Source organism: Rhipicephalus sanguineus, chromosome 5, assembly GCF_013339695.2.
Source record: "Rhipicephalus sanguineus isolate Rsan-2018 chromosome 5, BIME_Rsan_1.4, whole genome shotgun sequence".
In the NCBI taxonomy this organism is placed as follows: Eukaryota; Metazoa; Arthropoda; class Arachnida; order Ixodida; family Ixodidae; genus Rhipicephalus; species Rhipicephalus sanguineus.
Window position 1 is genome coordinate 129,149,404 of NC_051180.1, and position 7,011 is coordinate 129,156,414.

Genomic DNA, 7,011 nt, shown 5'->3' on the forward strand with positions numbered 1-7,011 from the left:
CCACATATTGACTAAATTTAATGAGGCATCATTTCTGATATAAAAGGTAAGCCTATAGCATTTGCAAATCATGTATTTTCCGGTTTGCTAACGTTTCACCACATATTGACGAAATTTAATGAGGCATCATTTCTGATCAAGAAGGTGAGCCTATAACCTTTGCAAATGTTGTATTTTTTTGGTTTCCGAACGTTTCACCGCATATTGACGAAATTTAATTAGGCATCATTTCTGGTCAAAAAGGTAAGCCTATAGCCTTTGCCAATCTTGTACTTTTCGGTTTCCGAACGTTTCACCACATACTGACGAAATTTAATGAGGCATCATTTCTGATATAAAAGGTAAGCCTATAGCCTTTGCAAATCATGTATTTTCCGGTTTGCTAACCTTTCACCACATATTGACGAAATTTAATGAGGCATCATTTCTGATATAAAAGGTAAGCCTATAGCATTTGCCAATCTTGTACTTTTCGGTTTCCGAACGTTTCACCACATACTGACGAAATTTAATGAGGCATCATTTCTGATATAAAAGGTAAGCCTATAGCCCTTTGCAAATCATGTATTTTCCGGTTTGCTAACGTTTCACCACATATTGACTAAATTTAATGAGGCATCATTTCTGATATAAAAGGTAAGCCTATAGCATTTGCAAATCGTGTATTTTTCGGTTTGCTAACGTTTCACCACATATTGACGAAATTTAATGAGGCATCATTTCTGATATTAAAGGTAAGCCTATAGCCTTTGCAAATCATGTATTTTCCGGTTTGCTAACGTTTTCACCACATATTGACTAAATTAATGAGGCATCATTTCTGATATAAAAGGTAAGCCTATAGCATTTGCAAATCGTGTATTTTTCGGTTTGCTAACGTTTCACCACATATTGACGAAATTTAATGAGGCATCATTTCTGGTCAAAAAGGTAAGCCTATAGCCTTTGCCAATCTTGTACTTTTCGGTTTCCGAACGTTTCACCACATACTGACGAAATTTAATGAGGCATCATTTCTGATATAAAAGGTAAGCCTATAGCCTTTGCAAATCATGTATTTTCCGGTTTGCTAACGTTTCACCACATATTGACTAAATTTAATGAGGCATCATTTCTGATATAAAAGGTAAGCCTATAGCATTTGCAATCGTGTATTTTTCGGTTGCTAACGTTTCACACATATTGACGAAATTTAATGAGGCATCATTTCTGATATAAAAGGTAAGTCTATAGCCTTTGCCAATCTTGTACTTTTCGGTTTCCGAACGTTTCACCACATACTGACGAAATTTAATGAGGCATCATTTCTGATATAAAACGTAAGCCTATAGCCTTTGCAAATCATGTATTTTCCGGTTTGCTAACGTTTCACCACATATTGACTAAATTTAATGAGGCATCATTTCTGATATAAAAGGTAAGCCTATAGCATTTGCAAATCGTGTATTTTTCGGTTTGCTAACGTTTCACCACATATTGACGAAATTTAATGAGGCATCATTTCTGATATTAAAGGTAAGCCTATAGCCTTTGCAAATCATGTATTTTCCGGTTTGCTAACGTTTCACCACATATTGACTAAATTTAATGAGGCATCATTTCTGATATAAAAGGTAAGCCTATAGCCTTTGCAAATCATGTATTTTCCGGTTTGCTAACGTTTCACCACATATTGACGAAATTTAATGAGGCATCATTTCTGATATAAAAGGTAAGCCTATAGCATTTGCAAATCGTGTATTTTTCGGTTTGCTAACGTTTCACCACATATTGACGAAATTTAATGAGGCATCATTTCTGGTCAAAAAGGTAAGCCTTAGCATTTGCCAATCTTGTACTTTTCGGTTTCCGAACGTTTCACCACATACTGACGAAATTTAATGAGGCATCATTTCTGATATAAAAGGTAAGCCTATAGCCTTTGCAAATCATGTATTTTCCGGTTTGCTAACGTTTCACCCACATATTGACTAAATTTAATGAGGCATCATTTCTGATATAAAAGGTAAGCCTATAGCATTTGCAAATCGTGTATTTTTCGGTTTGCTAACGTTTCACCACATATTGACGAAGTTTAATGAGGCATCATTTCTGATATAAAAGGTAAGCCTATAGCATTTGCAAATCGTGTATTTTCGGTTTGCTTAACGTTTCACCACATATTGACGAAATTTAATGAGGCATCATTTCTGGTCAAAAAGGTAAGCCTATAGCATTGCCAATCTTGTACTTTTCGGTTTCCGACGTTTCACCACATACTGACGAAATTTAATGAGGCATCATTTCTGATATAAAAGGTAAGCCTATAGCCTTTGCAAATCATGTATTTTCCGGTTGCTAACGTTTCACCACATATTGACTAAATTTAATGAGGCATCATTTCTGATATAAAAGGTAAGCCTATAGCATTTGCAAATCGTGTATTTTTCGGTTTGCTAACGTTTTCACCACATATTGACGAAATTTAATGAGGCATCATTTCTGATATAAAAGGTAAGCCTATAGCCTTTGCAAATCGTGTATTTTTCGGTTTGCTAACGTTCACACATATTGACTAAATTTAAATGAGGCATCATTTCTGGTCAAAAGGTAAGCCTATAGCCTTTGCCAATCTTGTACTGTTACGGTTTTCCGAACGTTTCACCACATATTGACTAAATTTAATGAGGCATCATTTCTGATATAAAAGGTAAGCCTATAGCATTTGCAAATCGTGTATTTTTCGGTTTGCTAACCGTTTCACCACATATTGACGAAATTTATTGAGGCATCATTTCTGGTCAAAAGGTAAACCTATAGCCTTTGCAAATCTTATATTTTTTGGATTTCCGAACGTTTCACCACATACTGACGAAATTTAATGAGGCATCATTCTGATATAAAAGGTAAGCCTATAGCCTTTGCAAATCATGTATTTTCCGGTTTGCTACGTTTCACCACATATTGACTAAATTTAATGAGGCATCATTTCTGGTCAAAAAGGTAAGCCTATAGCCTTTGCCAATCTTGTACTTTTCGGTTTCCGAACGTTCACACATACTGACGAATTTAATGAGGCATCATTTCTGATATAAAGGTAAGCCTATAGCCTTTGCAAATCATGTATTTTCCGATTTGCTAACGTTTCACCACATATTGACGAAATTAATGAGGCATCATTTCTGGTCAAAAGGTAAGCCTATAGCCTTTGCCAATCTTGTACTTTTCGGTTTCCGAACGTTTCACCACATACTGACGAAATTTATTGAGGCATCATTTCTGATATAAAAGGTAAGCCTATAGCCTTGCAAATCATGTATTTTCGGTTTGCTAACGTTCACCACATATTGACTAAATTTAATGAGGCATCATTTCTGATATAAAAGGTAAGCCTATAGCATTTGCAAATCATGTATTTTCCGGTTTGCTAAACGTTTCACCACATATTGACGAAATTTATGAGGCATCATTTCGTGATCAAGAAAGGGTAGCCTAGAACCTGTGCAAATGTTGTATTTTTTGGTTTCCGAACGTTTCAAGCCGCATAGTTGACGAAATTTAATTAGGCATCAGTTCTGGTCCAAAAGGTAAGCCTAGAGCCTTGCCAATCTTGTACTTTTCGGTTTCCGAACGTTTCACCACATACTGGACGAGAATTTAATTGAGGCATCAGTTTCTGATATAAAAGGTAAGCCTATAGCCTTGGCAAATCATGTATTTACCGGTGTTGCTAACCTTCACCACATATTGACGAAATTTATGAGGCAGCATTCTGAATAGAAAAAGGTAAGCATATAGCATTTGCCAATCTTGTACTTTTCGTTCCGAACGTTTTCACCACTACTGACGAATTTAATGATGGCATCATTTCTGAGATAAAAGGGAAGGCCTATAGCCCTTGTGCAAATCAGGTATTGTCGGGTGGCTAACAGTTGCAACCACATATTGACTAAATTGAATGAGCATCAGTGTTCTGATATAAAGGTAAGCCTATAGCATTTGCAAATCGTGTATTTTTCGGTTTGCTAACGTTTCACCACATATGACGAAATTTAATGAGGCATCATTTCTGATATAAAAGGTAAGCCTATAGCCTTTGCAAATCATGTATTTTCGGTTTGCTAACGTTTCACCACATATTGACTAAATTTAATGAGGCATCATTTCTGATATAAAAGGTACCTATAGCATTTGCCAATCTGTATTTTCGGTTTGCTAACGTTTCACCACATATTGACGAAATTTAATGAGGCATCATTTCTGATCAAAAGGTAAGCCTATAGCATTTGCAAATCTGTATTTTCGGTTTCTAACGTTTCACCACATATTGACGAAATTTAATGAGGCATCATTTCTGATATAAAAGGTAAGCCTATAGCCTTTGCAAATCATGTATTTTTTCGGTTTGCTAACGTTTCACCACATATTGACTAAATTTAATGAGGCATCATTTCTGATATAAAGGTAAGCCTATAGCCTTTGCAATCTGTATTTTTCGGTTTGCTAACGTTTCACCACATATTGACGAAATTTAAGAGGCATCATTTCTGATATAAGGTAAGCCTATAGCCTTTGCCAATCTGTACTTTTCGGTTTCCGAACGTTTCACCACATACTGACGAAATTTAATGAGGCATCATTTCTGATATAAAGGTAAGCCTATAGCCTTTGCAAACATGTATTTTCCGGTTTGCTAACGTTTCACCACATATTGACTAAATTTAATGAGGCACTCATTTCTGATATAAAGGTAAGCCTATAGCATTTGCAATCGTGTATTTCGGTTTGCTAACGTTTCACCACATATTACGAAATTAATGAGGCATCATTTCTGATATAAAGGTAAGCCTATAGCCTTTGCAAATCATGTATTTTCCGGTTTGCTAACGTTTCACCACATATTGACTAAATTTAATGAGGCATCATTTCTGATATAAAAGGTAAGCCTATAGCATTTGCAAATCATGTATTTTCCGGTTGCTAACGTTTCACCACATATTGACGAAATTTAATGAGGCATCATTCTGATATAAAAGGTAAGCCATAGCATTTGCAAATCGTGTATTTTTCGGTTTGCTAACGTTTCACCACATATTGACGAATTTAATGAGGCATCATTTCTAGTCAAAAGGTAAGCCTATAGCCTTTGCAATCATGTACTCTTCGGTTCGAACGTTTCACCACATACTGACGAAATTTAATGAGGCATCATTCTGATATAAAAGGTAAGCCTATAGCCTTTGCAAATCATGTATTTTCCGGTTTGCTAACGTTTCACCACATATTGACTAAATTTAATGAGGCATCATTTCTGATATAAAAGGTAAGCCTATAGCATTTGCAAATCGTGTATTTTTCGGTTGCTAACGTTTCACCACATATTGACGAAATTTATGAGGCATCATTTTTGATATAAAGGTAAGCCTATAGCCTTTGCAATCATGTATATTCCGGTTTGCTAACCTTTCACCACATATTGACTAAATTTAATGAGGCATCATTTCTGATATAAAAGGTAAGCCTATAGCCTTTGCAAATCATGTATTTTCCGGTTTGCTAACGTTTCACCACATATTGACGAAATTTAATGAGGCATCATTTCTGATATAAAAGGTAAGCCTATAGCATTTGCAAATCGTGTATTTTTCGGTTTGCTAACGTTTCACCACATATTGACGAAATTTATTGAGGCATCATTTCTGATATTAAAGGTAAGCCTATAGCCTTTCCAAATCATGTATTTTCCGGTTTGCTAACGTTTCACCACATACTGACGAAATTTAATGAGGCATCATTTCTGATATAAAAGGTAAGCCTATAGCCTTTGCAAATCATGTATTTTCCGGTTTGCTAACGTTTCACCACATATTGACTAAATTTAATGAGGCATCATTTCTGATATAAAAGGTAAGCCTATAGCATTTGCGAATCATGTATTTTCCGGTTTGCTAACGTTTCACCACATATTGACGAAATTTAATGAGGCATCATTTCTGATCAAAAAGGTGAGCCTATAACCTTTGCAAATGTTGTATTTTTTTTGGTTCCGAACGTTTCACCGCATATTGACGAAATTAATTAGGCATCATTTCTGGTCAGAAAGGTAAGCCTATAGCCTTTGCCAATCTTGTACTTTTCGGTTTCCGAACGTTTCACCACATACTGACGAAATTTAATGAGGCATCATTTCTGATATAAAAGGTAAGCCTATAGCCTTTGCAAATCATGTATTTTCCGGTTTGCTAACGTTTCACCACCTATTGACGAAATTTAATGAGGCTCATTTCTGATATAAAAGGTAAGCCTATAGCATTGCCAATCTTGTACTTTTCGGTTTCCGAACGTTTCACCCACATATTGGACTAAATTTAATGAGGCATCATTTCTGATATAAAAGGTAAGCCTATAGCCTTTGCCAATCATGGTATTTCCGGTTTGCTAACGTTTCACCACATATTTGACGAAATTTAATGAGGCATCATTTCTGATATAAAAGGTAAGCCTATAGCCTTTGCAAATCATTATTTCCGGTTTGCTAACGTTTCACCCACATATTGACTAAATTTATGAGGCATCATTTCTGATATAAAAGGTAAGCCTATAGCATTTGCAAATCGTGTATTTTTCGGTTTGCTACGTTCACCACTATTGACGAAATTAATGAGGCATCATTCTGGTCCAAAAGGTAAGCCTATAGCCTTTGCCAATCTTGTACTTTTCGGTTTCCGAACGTTTCACCACATACTGACGAAAATTAAGGAGGCATCATTTCTGATATAAAAGGTAAGCCTATAGCATTGCAAATCGTCTATTTTTCGGTTTGCTAACGTTTCACCACATATTGACGAAATTTAATGAGGCATCATTTCTGGTCAAAAAGGTAAGCCTATAGCCTTTGCCAATCTTGTACTTTCGGTTTCCGAACGTTTCCACCACCATACTGACGAAATTTAATGAGGCTCATTTCTGATATAAAAGGTAAGCCTATAGCCTTTGCAAATCATGTATTTTCCGGTTTGCTAACGTTTCACC